The sequence below is a fragment of the Ambystoma mexicanum genome, chromosome 11 (genome assembly GCF_040938575.1).
Source record: "Ambystoma mexicanum isolate Mex_15411 chromosome 11, UKY_AmexF1_1, whole genome shotgun sequence".
Lineage (NCBI taxonomy): Eukaryota > Metazoa > Chordata > Amphibia > Caudata > Ambystomatidae > Ambystoma > Ambystoma mexicanum.
This window is the reverse complement of record NC_090934.1, coordinates 1,448,377,544-1,448,397,650: the sequence shown is the minus strand read 5'-3', so window position 1 is coordinate 1,448,397,650 and position 20,107 is coordinate 1,448,377,544.

The following is a 20,107-nucleotide window of genomic DNA, read 5'->3' as shown; positions in this document are numbered from 1 at the left end:
CAGTTCAAAATGTAACACTATGCAAAACAAAGGTTACAACAATCTATACATCAGTTTGGAGCTATAAATCAGTGATACAACTAAATGTCAGATTCCCAACTTGTGTAGCACAAAGAGGTTGCTAGAAAATAGAGGGAAAGGACTAAATATGTGGCAACCTAAATGCTGATGTTTATGGCAATTCTTCCTTCAGTAATTCCTGTTATTTAGGTTCCTAAGGTTACTACAAGTGAAGTGTGCTTCCACATTGACTACCATCAGTTCAATACTTCCACCAGAAGCCATTTACAGGTTGAGCTATATACAATGGGCCTCATTATGAGGTTGGAGGGAGCCTTGCCGGTAAGAGAGGCAAGGCTCCCTCCATACCGGCATGAAAGTCTGGCACCCGCGAATGGGCAATTACCGTGGTATTCTGACCCTGGCCAACCCGGTAATTGACCTTTCGTGGGTGCCGGTAGATCCCCATTCCCATTTCAGCCCCATAGGGCTCAATGGGAATGGGGATGCCTGTAGCACCGGCACCGTTCACAACGGTGCCGGTGCTACCGGCATGCTGTGCTCGCAGGTGCCTTTCATTCCGCATGGGCAGTCCTGGCAGAATGAAAGACACCCGCGGCACAACTCAGAGTTTGCCAGTCCGGTAACAACGGTACCGGCAAGCATTCCGGTACCGTTGTTACCGGACCGGCAGCCTATTACAACCATGGCGGTCCGGGAACTACGGTACAGGTAAACATGCCAGTACTGTAGTTCCCGGACCGCCATACGGTATCCAGTGAAATTTTCCAAAACACATTTTCAAAATGCCATTTTGTCGAAACAAAAATGCCGGAAAAAAAATTCGGAATGTTTTTTTAATTTTATATGTTTTATTTTTGTTTCGTTAGTAAAAAAAAAGTTTCTATAACAAAACGGCGGGTTGGGGGGGGAACCAAAAAAATTTTTTTTAAAAAAAAAAAAAAACAAAATGTGATGATCGAAAATTTCACTATGAACCCCGCCATACTACGTGCTCTCCTCACAGGTGCCGTTTTACAACTCTGAATGTGCCGGTGCATCCGATGTCCCCATCCCCATTCAACCATATGGGGCAGAAAAGTAATCGGAACGCCCTTGATTCTGGCACCCGCAAATGGGCAATTACCGGGTCTGCTGAGCTCGGGTGCCGTAAAAAATGCAACTCAGGCAGGAAGCGGTGTTGTTTTTAAGGGCACGGCTACCGCCAGAGTTGTAATGAGGCCCAATGTGTCCAGTTTCCTGAGTTACTTTTAGCTCGATTCAAAGGAATGTTTGTCCCGACTTGCGAGAACAAAAGCTTGTAAACCAGTGCTGGCCAATCATCTTGGGAAATCATGAGAGTTTGAAAGACAGAGGAAAATGTGGACCTTGTCAAGTTGCCTAGGCCGCAGTAAAGGTTCACACCTGATTGCACCCGTGGCCCTTGTGAGTGCTTGTTCACTTGAAATACCATGAGCTGAATGGAAATGCCCCTTACTTAGCACCACATGGCTTCAGAAATAAATTGTCAGTGGTGGCCCACCAATAGGGGTGCTAGGGTGCAGACCCTACAGTTTTCAGAGTACTCCAGTTTCCAAAAATAATCCTGTGCGGCGAGTATATTTTACTCGCTCTGTAATGGAAATGTAGTCTTTGGTAACAATCCCTAATTCAAGCGCCACTTGTGAAAGTCATCAGGGACAATGCCATGAAGTCACTGCCTTCCTTTTCCCCACTGGGCACTCAAAAATCCGGCCTGGTGAGGAACACGGAGGGTTCTTAAATTCTCCCTCTGCCTCCGCATCCTAGAGAAGGGGCAGTGTCAGAGTTCTACCCCTGCCCCTAGCAAATGAAAAGCAGGAGTCATGTGGGGGTGAAGGGAGGCTCTAGTGTCCTGGCCCGCCGTGTGCTGCCAATTCCTGGATAGTAGAGATTGCCAAGCCAAAGTAAGAGTTTACAAGTGTGTATGTAAGAGCGTGTGCATGCCTCTGTTAATGTATATGTGTGTGTGTGGGGGTGTGTGTGTTTGAATGTAGGTGCACGCCTTTGTGAGTGGGCACATGCATGTGTGAACATACGTGTGAGTGTATGAATTATGCATAGGAACCTGGGGGAGGCGGGTTAGGTCCCAAACGGAAAGCTTTATACTTTTACTCGCTTTGTGGCAAATCCAACATGTTCAATGTTCTTACATGGGCAGATTGGCCTACATTGGGAAGACAATATGGACATATTTTCATAAAGGGACATAGGGCCTCATTATGAGTGTGCTGGTCCAGAAACAACAGTGCTGGTAAACCGACTGGCACCAGTGTTTCCGGACCGGCACACTGTGACTCTGAGGGCGGGTGCCGTCCCGGCCACCAGGGTCAGACCTAGTGGGCGGAACGGCACCCGCCCGCAGAGTTTCACAAAAGCCCACTGGCACCATTATAAATGCTCCCGGTGCTTCCGTGGTCCCCATTGCCTCCATGGGAATGGGGACTTAAAAATTACCAGCGCTTGACTTTCCGGCCGCCGGGGTCGGAATACCCCAGTGTTACCGGGAAGTCAGGCGCCGGTAATTCTTTTTGAGTCTGGCGGCAAGCCGCTGGTATCACTGGCAGGCTTACCACCAGACTCGAAATGAGGCCCATTGCATTTTACTGCCGTTATGGACTAAACCAACATAGTGAGTGTTCCTATGTGGGGAAACTGGCTTGGAAGTGTGTCGCTATGGTTTTGTGGTTGAGGATTTCTTTGAAGCTGTTTGTGGGGCATGGGTCACTTGGAGATCCTGCAATGTTGGTGTTCTTGATAAGTGTGGAGAAATACTCTTCGTTTATTGGTTCGAAGCAGGTGAGTCCTGCTGTAGTTGATGTTTTGCTCGTTGTCTGTGCTTCAGCGGTTGTAGTTGTATTAGCTTGTTTGTGTTGATGGTCTGTTGAATTGTTTCTATTTTTGATCTTAAGTGGTTGGTGAGGCTGTCACAAAGCGCTTTTGTTGGGATGACAACTTTGTTGCAGGATGAAGCCTTTTCTATCACTTTAATGACTCTGAAGAGTTGGGTTGGTTCAATTCTTGTATTGTAGAATGTTGTTTAGCTCTGAGTACTATTGATTTGTATAATCTGTGTTGTTTTTGGTATTTTATTTTGTCCGGTCGGTTGTAGTATTCTCTCCATATTTTTTCCATTTTGCAGTTGATTTTTTGGAGTTCTTTCAGCTCTTCTGAGAACCATTTAGCAGCAAGTTTTTTTGGTGTGGCTTTGAAAGGTGTCGCTGGTGTTAGGTGGTCTAGGGCTCGGTGATTCAGATGCTGAGTATGTTTTCCGCTAATTCTGGGGTCGTTGGCTCTGTGGTGTTAGGTTGATTCTAGCAGATCTGTTAAGGACTCCAGGTCTAGACTCTGCCTGTTTTTTTTCCTGGTGTTGTGTAGTATTGACTTTCCAGTTGGTATGCAGGTTTGGAGTTGGATGTAGAATGGTACAGGTAGTGGTCGCTCCACACCCTCAGTGTAGGTGGCGTGGATGCGCAGAGTCCTTCTCTGCAGAAGATTGCGTTCAAGGCGTGTCCGGCATTGTGTGTGGATTTGCTTACTATTTTGTGGAGTGTTGCCAGCAGTGCACAGAATGAGTTAGCTGAGGTTTCGTTTTCTTTTTTAAACCATATGTTGAAGTCGCCCAGTATGACTAGGTTGTCATGGTAGGTTAATAGTATGGCGATGGAGTCTGATAGTTTCATCTCAAAATTCGGGTTGTAGGACAGCAGTCTGTAAATTAGGAGGAACACTATGTTGGCTTGGTCATTGAGTTCAATCTTGATGAGAAATTCACAGTCTTTGATGTCGGTTGAGGGGAGTGGTGTGGCACGGATGTGCTCTTTGTGTACCATTGCGATTCTGCCTCCTCTTTGGTTTTCTCTGTTGGCGTCAATTAATTTGAAGTTGTCCGGCATGGCTTTATCCAAGGTGGATTTGTAGTTGTCAGATAACCATTTTTCTGTGAGGAAGAGCGTGTCTGTGCCTCCCTTGCTTAGGAGGATATGGATTTCTGTTGAGTGTTTTGCCATGGGTCTAACGTTGAGCAGGCTACAGTGTAGTTTGTGTATTTTCCCTTGTGTGTTGTTGTTTGTTCTTTTGCCTGTGTGAGTCAGTTCCGTGTAGGTCGGGTTTTCATTACTGGTGGTTCTCTCTGGGTTGTTCTTGTTGCGAGTTGTGTTGGTGTCCGTCCTTTGCTCCAGTCTTTGGTAAGGTAGGGTGTTTTGACAGTAATGTATTCAAGTTTGTCACTGATTCTTGTTGGTGTATTATCCATGGTGTTCTCCGGATAGGGATGGTTTGTTTTTTGGAATGGGATGGTTTGTTTTTTGGAATGCTGGGTTCACTGTCCCAATGGAGTCAACATGTATTTCGGTTTGATGCTGATATGTTATCTCTTGCAAAGGAGCCATATGTGGAGAGGTAGCGAGAGATGTAGTCCACGTTACCTCTTTTCTTTGTCTGTATCATTAGTCAGTTCGGCTTTATCTTTACTGGGTTTTTCGGTGTTGTGAAATCTTGATGATGGGCCCCTTCCTCTGGTGTTAAGGTTTCCTTCCTGTTTCTGTTTCCCATTCTAGCTTCTTTGTCTTTCTTGTGGCGAGGCATGTCATGGTGTTTTTGAGCTGTGGGTTGAATTTCTTGGAGCATAAGTCCTCTCTTGTTGGGTTGCTTGCTGGCCCCTGGGATAGTGTCTTCACTATTTGTAGTTTAATTTGTGGATGAGGTGTAAGTTTGTAATAAGTTGTCACTTGTTGTTGATTAAATCGCTGGTTGTGGGACTTTGGGGCATGAGCCCTCATTATTTGGTCCAATCTCAGGGCAGTGGGTGGGAGGGAAGGGAAACCATGAAGCATGTGGGGAAGGGGCTGGGAGCCTGAAACAATGGTGCATGTGCACATTTGGAGCCCTGGGTACAGGTTTGGTGATGTTCTTTAGTAGTAAGGCCCCAACTTCCTTCTTCAGAAATTCTCTGTGTTCCTTCAGTGTTTTTCTGTCACATGGAGGTAAAGTGTTTGTAGGTTGAAGTAACTAAGCAGTACCCCTTGGTTACTGTGCTAACACCCACTGGTCTGATGTTAACTCATCCCATGCATGGGTAAAAGGTTTTTATACATCCTACTTGAGATGCATGGGAGGGAACCTGAATTTGGGAGTCATTGCTTTGAAGAGGATGATTCTCATGTGGATTGGCCTCTTACTTTAGGCATACCTCTATATATGATTCTATAAGCCAAAAAGTATGTACTTTGCAGAGACTGTGACCCTAAACTCCAACCACTTCCTGCCAGGCTTGGTGTGTGGTCGGCTGTTGTGATGAATCTAAGAATGTCGTCCCTTCTCCCCGAGGAGATAGCCCTTCTCATGTGGCCAGGGATGGGCAGCCACAATCCAATAATCCCCTTGTGGGTGGTGCACCGTTGGAGGATCTCATGGAGAGGGATAACCCCTGTGGGTTGAGGGCCGACATCCAAGGAGAGACACAGTATAACTGTGACAATATCCCAGCTTCATTAACCTCTGACCTCCCCAAAGATCTTTAATACCCAATCAACCCATGTATCTGTGCAAGGTAAACCCTTTCACCCCTTTACTTAGTACTGGGATGAGTAAGAATAGGGGCTGCATACTTGACTGATGAGTTTTCTTACATGGGGATACTGGCACACATTGGTGGAACTAGCATAGGCATGTTTAATTACAGTGGCGTGGCATTTGTACTGCCATGTGGGCAAAGCCTATATGATGGGTTTTCTTACTTTGGGATACTGCCCCTTCATTGGTAGAGTCAGTATTGACCTGCTTTATTACCGTGGGGATGCATTTTTCCTGCCATTAGAGTGTAAGCTAATATGATGTTGGTTCTTCTGTTGAAATCCTGTTCTACACTGGTGCCGGCAATATGGGCATGTTTTCTTAAAGGGACATTCATTATACTGACATTATGGACAGAACAAATTGGTGAGTTTTCTTATCTGGGGATACTGGCTTCCACTGGTTCAGCCAGCATGCCCATGCGTTGTTACACATAAGAGTACACATTTACTGGCCATGTGGGAAAAACCAACATGATGATAGTTGCTAGACAAGATCTGGGAATATAGCCAGTGAATATATGTTTTCTTAAGTTGCCATGGTACTTTTACAGGAATTATGGGCAAAACCAGCATAATGAGTATTCTTACATGAGAATACTGGCCTACAAATGTGCAGTCAGTATGGGCACATTTTCATGCAATGGCATTGCATTTGTACTGACTTTATGGGCAAAGAAACCTGATGAGCTTGTGGGGATACCAGCCTCTATTGGTGGAGCTACCATAAGCATGTTTTCTTACAGTGAGATAGCATTTTTGCTGGAATTATGATAAACCCAACATAGTGTGTGTTCTTGTGTAAAGATACTTGGCCTCATTACGAGGTTGGCAGTAAGGGGTTAATGGCAATGGTAAGGGTGCCATTGCCGTTAAGCCCTTACCACCCTATTACGAGGTCCTTTGGGTGAGCCGCTAAAGGATCAGGGAGCTAATAACGGGCCTGCTATTTGAGGGCCCGTTATTAGCTCCTTCCCCATTGCAATTGAGCCCTATGGGGGCTCGAATGGGAATGGGGAATGGTTTTGAGAATGGGTACTTACCGGGTCCTCCAAGGTTGGAATGACCCGGTAAGTACCCATTCCGAGAACCCGGACCCGGTATGTGGTACGGGGGTAGCCATGGTGCTACTAGCACCATGGCTACCTCCAACCTTGTAATGAAGCCCACTGTCCTATATTCATGACATGTTTTCTTACAGTAAAATTTAAGAGATGGTGCCCCCTATGGCATTGTTTGGGCAGCCCCCCAGATTGTCTTTTATCAGCCTGCCAGGCCATTACAGAAAGGACACAGACCATCTGCAAATCAGGCATGGTCCTACCCCGAGAGGGTCAGTCCAGCCTGCACTGCTTGATCACATTTCTTCTGCACAAGGCTGCAAGCAACCCCGGAAATGTTCTGGCCTCATTGGGCATCATCAGTTAGGTGTAACTTGGATCCCTATGCCGAGCAGGCTTGGGACCCTTGCCTAGGCATACCGATCCCAGAGCTATTCCAGCCATCACTTCTTTTGTCATGTTTTCTTACTGTGGCATGGCACTGTTACTGGAAATATAGGTGAAACGAGCATGGTAAGTATTCCTGTATGAAGATACTGGCTATATTTGTATTGGCGTTATGGCCAGAGCCAACATGATGAGTATTCTTGTGTGGAGATAATGTCCTACACTGGTGCAGCCAGTATGGACTGGTTTCCTAGCAACAGCATATCATTTCACTAGCATTATGGAAAAAAACGACATGAAGAGTGGGCTTACTGGGGGACAATGGCTTACATTTGTGCAATGAGTATGGAAATGTTTACTTGCGGTGGGTATACCGTTTTAATGACATTATGGGCAAGGTCAACATGATGGGTGTTCCTATTTAAGGATACCAGCATTCATTGGTGCAGCCCATATTGGCATGTTTCCTAAGACATCTTTGCTGGCATTATGGGCAAAGCCAACATGACTTTTGTTACGCAGGTATGATGGCACAGTGAGCAGTTACATGTTTTCTTATAGTATCAATACTAGCATTATGCATAAAGCAAATATGTTATAATTTCATACATGAGCATACTGCCCTTTATTGGGACAGCCAGCATGGATCTGTTTTCAAAGTATAATTACTGGAACTATGGGCAACACAAAACTGAGTATATTCTTACACGGGTTTGCTGGAATATATTGACAGAGCCAGCACGGCATGTCTGTGCACTGCCTGAATTAATCGTTTTTTTACACTGTCAGAATACAGCCATATATTGATGGCAAAGGCATCATAATAAAGTGTTCTTTAAAATGCACCATTTTGCCCCATTATTTTAAAAGAAATTCTCAGGCGGATAAGCCTCACAAAAAATCCCCAGAGTCACTTGGAGCTCCTTCATTGTGCTTGGTTGCTTGGTTGATCATGCAGATTCATCGTAAATGTTTACCCCGCTCCAAGACTTCCTTAGTCTGCAAGGGGCAACCCTGTGCAGGCAACTTTTACAACCTCCTGGAGTGCACTCCTGCTCCAAGCTTTGAAAAGTCTCTTCGATAAGAGCTGTGGAAGTTCTATCTGGCATCGTCAAGTCATCATCAAGGAGTTTCAGTGATTTCAGCCCACTTAAACGTTTTGAGTTCGGAATATTGCACCTTATAACAACTCACCAGGATGAAGCAATTGGGTGAATCGGATGGCCATGCATTCTTCTTTGCCCTCTGGATGGTATCTTCTCCACTCCATGCATTTGTTTTCAGACAATTTCACGACACACATGCTATATGCAGTGTGGAATTATTGCTAGATACTTTGTATATCCAGACCACATGCTGTCCACTGCCATTATGCCCTGCATCAGTTCCAAATGTGCCTTCTTGCACGCAAATCTTTCCCAGCTTTGCAAGTGCCTTGGGTTTATGTGCATTTATTTCCAGAGCACTCACTAAATAAGGTACCTGATTCTTGGTGCTTTTGGCAGATTTCAGCAGTAGTCCCACTCGGATGGGTTTTACTCATGATTCTAGTGGTGCCCGTCTGAGATAGCAGGGCCTACCTTGGCCAATACCTGTGATTAGTTGCTGCTTAATTATTTTGAAGGCCAGAAAAGAAACCAAAAAGGACATTTGCAAGTGTTGGATACTTTCTACCTGGGGATGACCTAGTTGAAATGCCACAAGGCCTTCTCTTTAGACCCATTCCCACAGAAAAGAACAACACACACAAACGCATTTAGATATTTTCAAATTGAAAAAAAATAAAAAATAAAGAGGCCACAATATATTATTTTGGCTGTCACATTTCCTTACATTAAAGTGGGGGACCCCAATCTCATTTAAATGAGAACAATTAAAACGTATTTTCCACTTTTTCCCCTTCAACCTTAAATTACGAAAATATAGCTTTAATTTTGACATTAAATGACCTACTATGTGCTATGCATATTGTTTTGGTTGCACCTACACACGCAGTACCTCTGGCATAGTTTACCATGTCAGGTAAAGGTTCTCCAAAGAGACATACGTCATTGCCTCTGCCTGCAAACATGTAAATAGGAGATCGTAGGAGCTCAGTTAGGGGAGGTCACGTCTATGAACCTACTCCCTCTCCAGTCTTCCTTGTCCTCTTTTTAACACAATTAGGCTTTTTACAAGTTTGACATTGCGGAAATAAGGTGCCGGTAATAACATATTCCGGCACCTCTCCGGACCACCAAATTACAAGTCTGCCAGAAGGGGCTGTGATCACCTGCTGGTAGATCAGGACCCTACTGGCAGATAAAAGCCTGAATCACTGGCCCCCTTACTAATGGTGCCAGTGATTCAGGCAACCCTATCCCATCGGGTCCTATGGGACTCCGTGGGATGGGGAGTAACCAGCATCTCCACCGCCCGTAATATCTTGGTAACACTGGGATATCGGGCGGCGTAGACAGTACGGTAGTTCCCCGGTATTCCGCTGGAACAAATAATGAGCCCCTATGTGATCAGAACTTTGATCCTTTTACCTGCCCGCGACACCTAGGCTATAAGCCACAGTAACTCCCAAAGAATCATTGCAAGGAGCCATGTTCTGCTGAGTGTGCTAATATACTGGCCAATGATAGGTATCTATTCTTCAGTGAATCACTGCTAGCATTCTACACTTTTCCCTATTCCTCCACTTTCATTTTTCAGGAGCAATCATAGCAGGAATATGAGGGTATCAAAAAGTCCTAGCTTTCTTTTACATCATAACACAATCCAAAGTGACCTTGGTCTTGTATACATGATATGAAATGATAAGTCATTTATAACGTGCCTATACACAAGTGTTTCTAGGCGCAACAAGACGAGGCAGGGACGACAGAGGGAGGACAAAACAAACAATCTTTCTAGGCCTTTTGTCACTCAGATTGGGCAAGTTTGATATGCAAAGTGCAGGAGGGAGAGGGGGGGGGGAAGAGCCAGGGGGAGGGAAGGGGGAAGTGCACTTAATCCTTGCAGCCACCGGGAGCCAGTTGAGAGTTTTCAGGGCTGCAGAAATACAGTCACTGGACTTGAGGCCAAGGACAAGTCTCGCAGTCCTGCTCTGGATTAGTTGCAGAGGGTGGAGAAGAGAGAAAGGCAGAATGAGAAAGTGGTTGTTGCATTAGTCCAACCTAGAGAGAACTAGGGCTCTGGAGACATTGAGCTTCTGGGGGACAGTGAGAAAAGGAAAAATACCTCTGAGGAAGTGCAGCTGGTAGTGGGCCTTCTTGGCAAGGTCTGTGATGTGAGGAGAGAAAGAGAGAGTGGAGTCGAAGATGACAGCAGGGTATTTTGCCTCACAGGAAGGCGAAGGAAGAGGGCCCAAGCAGGGTGGTCAGAGTGAGAGAGGGAAAGAGGGACCAGGGGTCCCAATGAGAAGGATCTCAGTCTTACTGGCATTAAAGCAGAGACCGTTGGAGGTACACCCATCCTGAAACATGGATAGACAGTCATGAATGAGCGAGAGAGGAGAGGAGGCTGAGGGGAGCCTGAAGAAGACCCGAGTGTAATCCACATAACACTGAAAGTTATTGGACAAGGTAGAGATAAGGTGGGCCAAAGGGGTCAAGTTGACATTGAAGATCCAGGGTAAAAGGTTAGTGCCCTGAGGAACACTGCATGTGGAGAGAGAGGTGGTGGAGAGAAAGGACCCAAGTTATACCTGGGATGGTTGATGCAAGAGGAAGGAGGTCATCCAAGCAAGGCCCTGATCCGTGATGCGCAGGTTCTCACAGAGACAGCAGAGGAGAGGTCAAGGAGGATGAGGACAGAAGGAAGGCTATCGAGCAGATCTCCATGGCTGTTCATGTGATCAGTTTCCAGGCCTCTGGCTGCTCTAAAGCCAGACTGATGGTCATAGACACAATATACAGATTCAGTGTGGAGAGTAAGCTGGGAGATGGCCAGCTTTTGCAGGAGTTTGCCCAGGAAAGGAGTGATAGAAATTGGGTGGTAGTTTGCCGGACAGGAAGGATCGGCAGAAGGCTTTTTCTGGAGGAGGTGCACAAGGAGTGCTTGAGGGGAGAGGGGAAAGTGCAGTGGCAAAAGAGTGATTGCATAAATCGGCCAAGACTGGAGCAAGAATGTCATTGTTGTCCTCAATGGTTCTGGAGGAGCAGTAGAACACCTGCTTGGATGACACTTTCATAGATCAGACTTGTCTAGAAACACTGTCAGGTGTGGTCGGAGAGAATGAGGAGAAAGGAGGAGGAGAGCAAGAGGTGGCCAGAGTGGAGCCAAGAGAGGTAGAGAGAGATGAGGAGGAGAGAGAGGACAGGATGTCCTGAGTTTTAGTGCTGAAGTGAGAAGCCAGGCCTGTACAGAGGGCCTGGGAAGGAACATGAAAGGTGGAGACTGCAAAAGGAATGGCCAGCTCCTTGCAGATTAAAAAGAGTTTGGCCGTGTTATTAGAGGCCGCAGAGAGGCGGACTTGGATGTGGGCACTCTTCTTGCACAGGACAGAAAGTCTGTATTGCTTTTGGAGCAGGCCGCAGGTGGTTTATGAGAGGATGTGCCCGATGCCCACCACTTCCTCTCAGCCACCCTACACTTGCATTTCAGAGTGGTGAGGTCCGAGTCATACCAAGAGTTGCACTCACTTGGAGGTAGGCTTAAGATCCACAGTGGAATCCACTTCCACCCAGCAGCAGGAGAGGGCAGGATCCCTTTCCCTCCACACTGCACCCGACGCCCATGAGCCACCAGGCACGATCTGCCTACCAACTGGAGGAGCAGTGAAGCGGCCGCACGGAAGGAGGAGAAGGTGAGTACATCGGTGCTAATACCAAAAGCCTCCGTTATCTGTAATCTGTGTTACCAGACCCGCAAATCTGAAAATTGAATTGGCCGCCGCATTAGTTGCCCTTTCGCTGGCTGCGCCAGCAATGCGTTGCTAAGCAACGCCATCTCCATAACAGCTGACGCACATCCGCCGGCTAGGCGGAACCCGGCCCACCGCTGCTAAGGCCTGCGGTGCAAAGGCCCTGTTTTGCGCCTGTGGAATCCACTTCCACCCAGCAGCAGGAGAGGGCAGGAGCCCTTTCCCTCCACGCTGCACCCGACGCCCATGACCCACCAAACACGATCTGCCTACCAACTGCAGGAGCAGTGAAGCGGCCGCATGGAAGGAGGAGAAGGTGAGCACATCAGTGCTAATACCAAAAGCCTCCGTTATCTATAATCTGTGTTACCAGAACCGCAAATCTGAAAATTGAATTGGCCGCAGCATTAGTTGCCCTTTCTATGGCTGCTCCAGCGACGCGTTGCAAAGCAACGCCATCTCCATAACAGCAGACGCACATCCGCCGGCGAGGCGGAAGAAGGCCCACTGCTGCTAAGGCTCGCGGTGCAAAGGCCCTGTTTTGCGCCTGTTTGCGCACTGGTCTGCGCCGGCGCCAGGCCCCCATGACCTACAATACATTGACCGTACCTACGCTCATCCGCACATGTCGCATAAGAGGGGGCTGGAGCTCTTCTCCAACACACGCTTCTAGGCTCAGGCTGGAAGGAAACCAGCAGCCTGGCCCTTCACGGTGAGGACGCCAGCATTCATCTGAACCACAAAGACATTGCATAATCGTTCCGCATACCAGACATTACTCATACATGATCACGGTCCTTCCTGCCTGCATTGCTAACTCTGGCACCACGGCCCCTCGCTCGTGGCTAACAAATACAGCTGGGCCCAGACCGCCCACACATACCTCTCTAGTCACCAATGGTCCAGATGAACACCCAATATATAAAAAACCTACAGCATTCCCGCGCCTACCCGTGTCTCGCGATTTTAAGAGAGCTCTACTGCCCTATTAGCCAAAATGCATTTTAGACATACCTGTGTCTGCCATACTAGCCTTATGCATATCTGAACCTACCTGTGTCTCTCATATCTAGGTTACCTCCACTGCCTTGTTAGCCAATGCATATCTAAACCTACCTGTGTCTCTCGTATCTAGGTTACCTCTACTGCCTTGTTAGCCAATGCATATCTGAACTTACCTGTGTCTCTCGTATTTAGGTTACCTCCACTGCCTTGTTAGCCAATGCATATCTGAACCTAACTGTGTCTCTCGTATCTAGGTTACCTCCACTGCCTTGTTAGCCAATGCATATCTGAACCTACCTGTGTCTCTCGTATTTAGGTTACCTCCACTGCCTTGTTAGCCAATGCATATCTGAACCTACCTGTGTCACTCGTATTTAGGTTAATTCCACTGCCTCGTTAGCCAATGCATATTTTAACCTACCTGTGTCTCTCGTATCTAGGTTACCTCCACTGCCTCGTTAGCCAATGCATATCTGAACCTACCTGCGTCTCTCGTATCTAGGTTACCTCCACTGCCTTGTTAGCCAATGCATATCTGAACCTACCTGCGTCTCTCGTATTTAGGTTACATCCACTGCCTTGTTAGCCAATGCATATCTGAACCTACCTGTGTCTCTCGTATCTAGGTTACCTCCACTGCCATGTTAGCCAATGCATATCTGAACCTACCTGTGTCTCTCGTATTTAGGTTACCTCCACTGCCTTGTTAGCCAATGCATATCTGAACCTACCTGTGTCACTCGTATTTAGGTTACCTCCACTGCCTTGTTAGCCAATGCATATCTGAACCTACCTGTGTCACTCGTATTTAGGTAACCTCCACTGCCTTTTTAGCCAATGCATATCTGAACCTACCTGTGTCACTCGTATTTAGGTAACCTCCACTGACTTGTTAGCCAATGCATATCTGAACCTGTGTCTCTCGTATCTAGGCTACTTACATTGCTGTATATTACGGTCTACCGCTCTGCACCCCTACCCAAGTGCCCACTAACCCTGCTCACTATGAGTCACCCACACGCAACCAGCTCACTTGTCAGCAACCAGCCCGCATGCGGCCCGCCCACCTTCCCCTCCAACATTCCCACCACTTACTTCCTACCCTCCTTCTTCTCTAAAAGCAACGTCACTGCTACTGACCCCCCACCTAATAAAACTTCATACCCCAGAACTACCAACACCAGGAACCAACTCCTAGGACTCCGCTCCAGACGCCCCAGCACTACACACCAGACACCACCCAACCTACCCACTACCACAGAAGCATCCACGACCAAACTATCTGCTCCCACATCAGTTGTGGCACTCTCCAACCCCGCCTCTTCAGCCCCACACAACCCCATCCCCTCATACCAAACCCTTCAGTGTGCTCTCATCAACGCTAGATCCGTTCTGGCCCATGCCACCGAAATTTATGAACTCCTTATCAATCTAGACCTCGACATTCTAGCTATCACGGAAACATGGCTCCACAGCGCCACAGGTCCAGCCCTCAACCTTGCCATCCCACAGGGATACTCCATCATCAGGCAAGACCGCCTCTCCTTAATAGGAGATGGGGTAGCACTAATCTTGAAAGATCACCTAGAGGCCAGACAAACCACTTCCAACTTGGGTGAAAGTATAGACTCCCTTACCGTCAAACTCGCCCTTTCTCCCAATTCCACCATAACCATCAACCTAGTCTACCACCCACCTGGCCCACTACTGGAGTTCCACGAGAATTTCCTACATCGTTTATCAGAAAACCTAAAACCCACCTCCAAAAGCATCCTCTTAGGTGACCTTAACCTAGGTTACAATGATAAAAAAGACAAGCCAGCAAAATCTCCTGCACTAGCCCTAAAAGAACTAGGCTTTGACCAAAAGATAACTACTCCCACACACAACAAAGGCTGCACCATTGACTGGGTAGCAGACCACAACTGCCACATCGACATTAGCTCTATCACCCCGACCCCCTGGTCTGACCACCACATCATGCACTTCTTCATCCCAGCCTCATCCAAGACGAACAAGCCTAACCCTATCCCCCCTGCCCGTGCTAGATGCGCAAACAATCTTACCAAAGATAAGATTATTCCACACCTTAGCGCACTCACAACGGACCTCAATTCCTCCGACCCATCAGTGCTAGCAGAAATCTATAAGAACACCATAAGCACTGCCATAGACAATATTGCCCCATTACAGGATAAAAAAGCCAAAACAGTTAAACACGCAAAACACCTGGTTGTCATCTGAACTCAAAGAACTCTGCACTCAAAAAAGGAAAACACTGAATGCCTGGCAGAAAACACCCTCCCCAACTACCCTATCTTCCTACAAAAATATAACATCTCAATACAAGAAAGCCATAATCATAGCTAAATCTGCCACCTACGACGACAGGATTGCTAACGCAAGCTCCAGATCCAAAGAACTCTTTGCCATATTCAAAGAGCTCTCTACACCAGTTACCAAGTCACAGGACATAGTCAAAGACCAAACATGGTGCAACTCCATACAATCTGCACTATTGCACAAAATCGAACTCCTACAAATTAAAATCAAGGAGCACCACAAAAACCTGTCACAGTATCCCGATCCTACCTCCACATCTGACCACCAGCACCACCCTAGCCTAGTGCCCCTCCCTGTTATAGATGGCTAAGTTGAGCAGGGTTCGCCGGGTTGGACTGAAGACGAAGGAAGCAGAGATTGGAAAGGTTGAATGGAGATAATCTCTGAGAGATAGATAAAGACAAGATTTGTAATCAAGGACTAAATAGACACGTAAATACAGGATTCAAATAACAAACTCACGGAGCGTCTGTAACAGAAGCGACGCGATGAAACCTTGGCTTGGAGTCTGGATATAGTATCACGTGAGCGGTCCGTAGTCTCTCGGAGGGACGTGAAGAGACTAGACCGTAGCTGTCGGCTGGAGAAATCCGACAGGCATCCATCTTGGAACTGCACTTCCGCACGATACCGCACAAGCGGGCACGGGACCACAGAGTCCATCTACCGCCATGTGTAACAGTGTACCCCCTCCTCCTGGGGGGCGCCCCGGGTTTACCAGGATGGAGCCGGAAAAAACACTGCACCAATCGGGGAGCATGAACCCCAGAGGCAGGTTCCCAGGACCTTTCAGCAGGAGAATAACACTTCCAGTCAATCAGAAACTGCAAACTACCTCTCCGAACGCGAGAGTCACAGACTCCGGCCACCTCAAATTCAGGACCCTCATCAGTAAGGACAGGAGAAGGAGGAACCCTTCCCGTCCGAAGAAAACGATCCGGTACTACCAATTTAATTTGAGACAGATGAAATACGGGATGTATCCGAGACCAAGAGGCTGGTAAAGCCAGTTTGACCGCAGCTTCGCCCATCATGGCTAACACTTTAAAGGGTCCAAAGTATCTCGGCGATAGTTTAGACGGAACAAGATGACGAGGAAGAAAACGGGAAGCCAACCAAACCGAGTCACCGATGGTAAGTTTCGGGGCAATGCGGCGATGAAGATCGGCGTTCCGCTTAGCACGGTCTTGAGCCTCCACAAGAGATCGCTTAGCCAGTCTCTGACCATCTTGAATGTCCGCAATAAATTCATCCACTCCTGGGCAACAGGAAGAAGGAGACGACACCATAGGAACAAAGGAGGGATGGAAGCCATAAGAACAATGAAAGGGGCTGGTCCGGAGGGCAGAGTGACAGGAATTATTGTAGGCAAATTCAGCAAAAGGGAGTAAACCTGCCCAATCATCCTGGGCCGCTGAAATGAAGCAACGTAGATATCCTTCAAGTGTTTGATTCAAACGCTCCGTTTGCCCATTGGTCTGGGGATGATATCCTGACGAGAGGGCTCGTTTTATCCCTAAGACGTGACACGTCTTTTGCCAGAAAAGTGAAGTATACTGAGGACCTCGGTCTGAGATGATGGTCTCTGGGAGGCCATGACGGGAGAAGATTTCAGATAAAAAGATTTTAGCCATCAAAGTTGCCCCCGGTAGCTTCTCTAAAGGGGTAAAATGTGCCAATTTGGTGAAATAGTCAATTGTCACCATAATGGCTGTCTTATTCTCCGAAGGAGGTAGATCAGAAACAAAATCTGTAGAGATGATTTGCCAAGGCCGATCTGGAATTGGCATCCTCGTTAATAACCCCAAAGGAGGAGTACGAGGAGTCTTTGCGTGCGCACAGATACTACAAGCCGCAACATAATCCTGGACATCAGATCGCATATTTGGCCACCAGAAGTGTCGTTGTAAGAGTTCCAATGTTGATAGAAACCCTCTATGACCTGCAGCCTTAGAGTCATGACACATTTGTAACACTTCGAGTTGTAAAGATGGAATGGGAATCAACAGCTGAGTGCCGTGAAAGAAATATTCCTTATCTTTAGAGAGATGGTGGGTGGATGCAATGTCTTCACAGAACGATTTATTTTGATCAGTGGCTGTTCGTACTTCTTGGAGAAAGTTAGTTAAGACAGCAATAAAACAAGCTTTGGGAAACATCTTCTCGGAACAGAATGTCGATGTAGGAGAGTCCTTACGAGACAGAGCATCAGCCTTCTGATTATGTTTTCCCGGCAAAAAGGTGAACTCAATTCGAAAGGGAAGAAAAAAATAAGCCCAGCGGGCCTGCCTGCTGTTGGTTGTGTAGGCATTCTGAAGGGCTCGTAGATTCTGATGATCAGTGCGAACCTTGATAGGATGGTTAGATCCCAGGAGTAGGTGTCTCCATTCTTTGAAAGCTTGTTTGATAGCCAGAAGCTCTTTCTCAAGTACTGAATAATTTTGTTCTGCCGCATTGAAAGTTTTGGACAGATAAAACACAGGTCTTTCTTCACCCTGTTCTGATAATTGTAATAGTACGGCACCCAACGCAAATTGCGAAGCGTCTGTCTCCACAATGAATTGTTTAGTTTGATCAGGGTTTATAAGAACTGAAGCAGAAGTGAATATCTCCTTTAGCGTTTGGAAGGCGTTCTGAGCCGTATCGTTCCAGACGAACGGGACCCCTTTCTTAAGAAGCCTGGTGATGGGTAAAATGATTTCCGAAAAACCCGGAATGAATTTCCGGTAGAAGTTGGCAAAGCCAAGAAATCGTTGAATGTCTTTTATGCTAGAGGGAATTGGCCAATCCAACACAGCTGACACCTTCTTTGGATCCATAGAGATGCCCTGAGAAGATAGCACAAATCTGAGGTAATTGACTTGCTCCTGGTGGAACTCACATTTGGTGGACTTACAGTACAGATGATTGTTTTGAAGACGTTCCAACACTGTGTTGACATGTCGGATATGTTCCTCTGGGTTCTTGGAATAAACCAAGATATCATCTAAATAGATGATGACGAAATGAAACAGAATGTCGGCAAAGAGATGGTCCATGAACCGCTGAAATATTGCTGGTGCGTTGACCAGGCCAAATGGCATGACGTGGTACTCATAGTGCCCGAAAGGGGTGCGAAAGGCAGTTTTCCATTCATCTCCTGCAGCTATTCGTATGAGATGGTAAGCACCTCAGAGATCCAGCTTAGTGTAAACAGTAGCCCCTCGAACCGCTTCAAGGATGTCTAGGATGAGAGGCATAGGATACTTGTCAGCAATGGTTATCTTGTTTAATCCTCGATAATCAATGCAAGGGCGAGGTTCGTCCGAGTCTTTCTTAGGGATAAAGAAGAGAGAAGCTCCGGCTGGAGACACAGATTCGGTTATTAGTCCATTGCGTAAATTGGTTTGAAGATAATCTTTCAAAACAGTCTTCTCCCGTTGTGAAAGCACATACATACGGCCGAAAGGAATGGGCTGTTCGGGGTGTATATCTATATGACAATCATCCCTTCTATGAGGCGGTAAAGTAGGAAATTCGGGATTTGCAAATATAGATCGGAATTCCCAATGACATTTAGGGATCATTTCCAAGTGGTTAATAGAGGAAACAGCAGGATGATGGTCTTCAATAGTGGGGAGACGTATGCCTGCTGACTCCTGAGAAAGGCAATGGTGAGTACAATATTCTGATCCCAAGAACAGAGTACCTGCTGACCAGTTGATATATGGGTTATGGAGTCTTAACCAGGGAAGGCCCAAAATGATAGGAAAATTGGCTGTTCTGATCAGATCAAAAACCAGAGTTTCTTTATGGCCGCCGATCATGCAAGTAATAGGATCGGTCTGTTCTTTTACCGGTCCTGAACTTAAGGGACTACCGTCCACACCCTGAATAGGAGTAACCATGTTCTTGGATACGAGTGTAATCCCGTGTTTCTTAGCCCATTCATAATCCAAAAAATTCCCAGCCGCTCTGCAGTCAATCAAGGCGGGAATACCAGGTAGAATATGTTCTGAAAGTATCATGGACAAGGAAACTACTACCATGGTCTGATTGGTTGAGGCATTGTCTACTGTCAGACTCGATTTACAGGGGGAAACAGAATTCTGTAACTCTACCGTTCTTAACCTCTCGGTAGAGCTCTGGAGTTTCCCGACTTCGGAGTAGTAAAGCGACGAGGAGGAACAAGATGACAATCTTTCAGTACATGAGAAGAGGACCCACAGTACATGCATAGTCCAAGATTCTTTCTTCTTTCCTTTTCGGTTGCAGATAACGGTCCTCTAACGGTCCCTATCTGCATAGGCTCTTCAGTATGGGGAAGAGTCCTATTCCCAACATAGGAATGATCAATTGATGGTCGAGATCCTTTGATCTTCTTTCTTTCATGAGACCGTTCTTGCATTCGATAATCTATCTGCATAGTTAGAGTAATCATGTCAGCCAAATTAGCCGGACGAGGTACCTTAGAAACCTCATCTTTAAGGTCTTCCGTTAAGCCTCTAAGAAAAAGGGTAAGAAGCCCTTCATCTGGCCACCCTACTTCTGAAGACAATTGTTTGAATTGTGTTATGTATCCTAGCAAATCCTTACTTCCTTGTTTCAAATGAAGAAGTCTTTCTTGTGTGGAAACTGATATTTCCTTTCTGCCGAACATAGACTTAAGGCTGTTGGAGAAGGCTGGGTAAGAATCTAGGATCCCATTATTAGAAGTGACTAGAGGCGTGGCCCAAGCCAATGCAGGGCCAGAAAGATGGGAAATCACGAACCCCACTTTGTCCTTGTCTGTAGGAAAAAACCGAGATTTGAAAGTAAATTGGACCGTACAACTATCTAGAAATTCTTTGAGCTTATATGGATCTCCG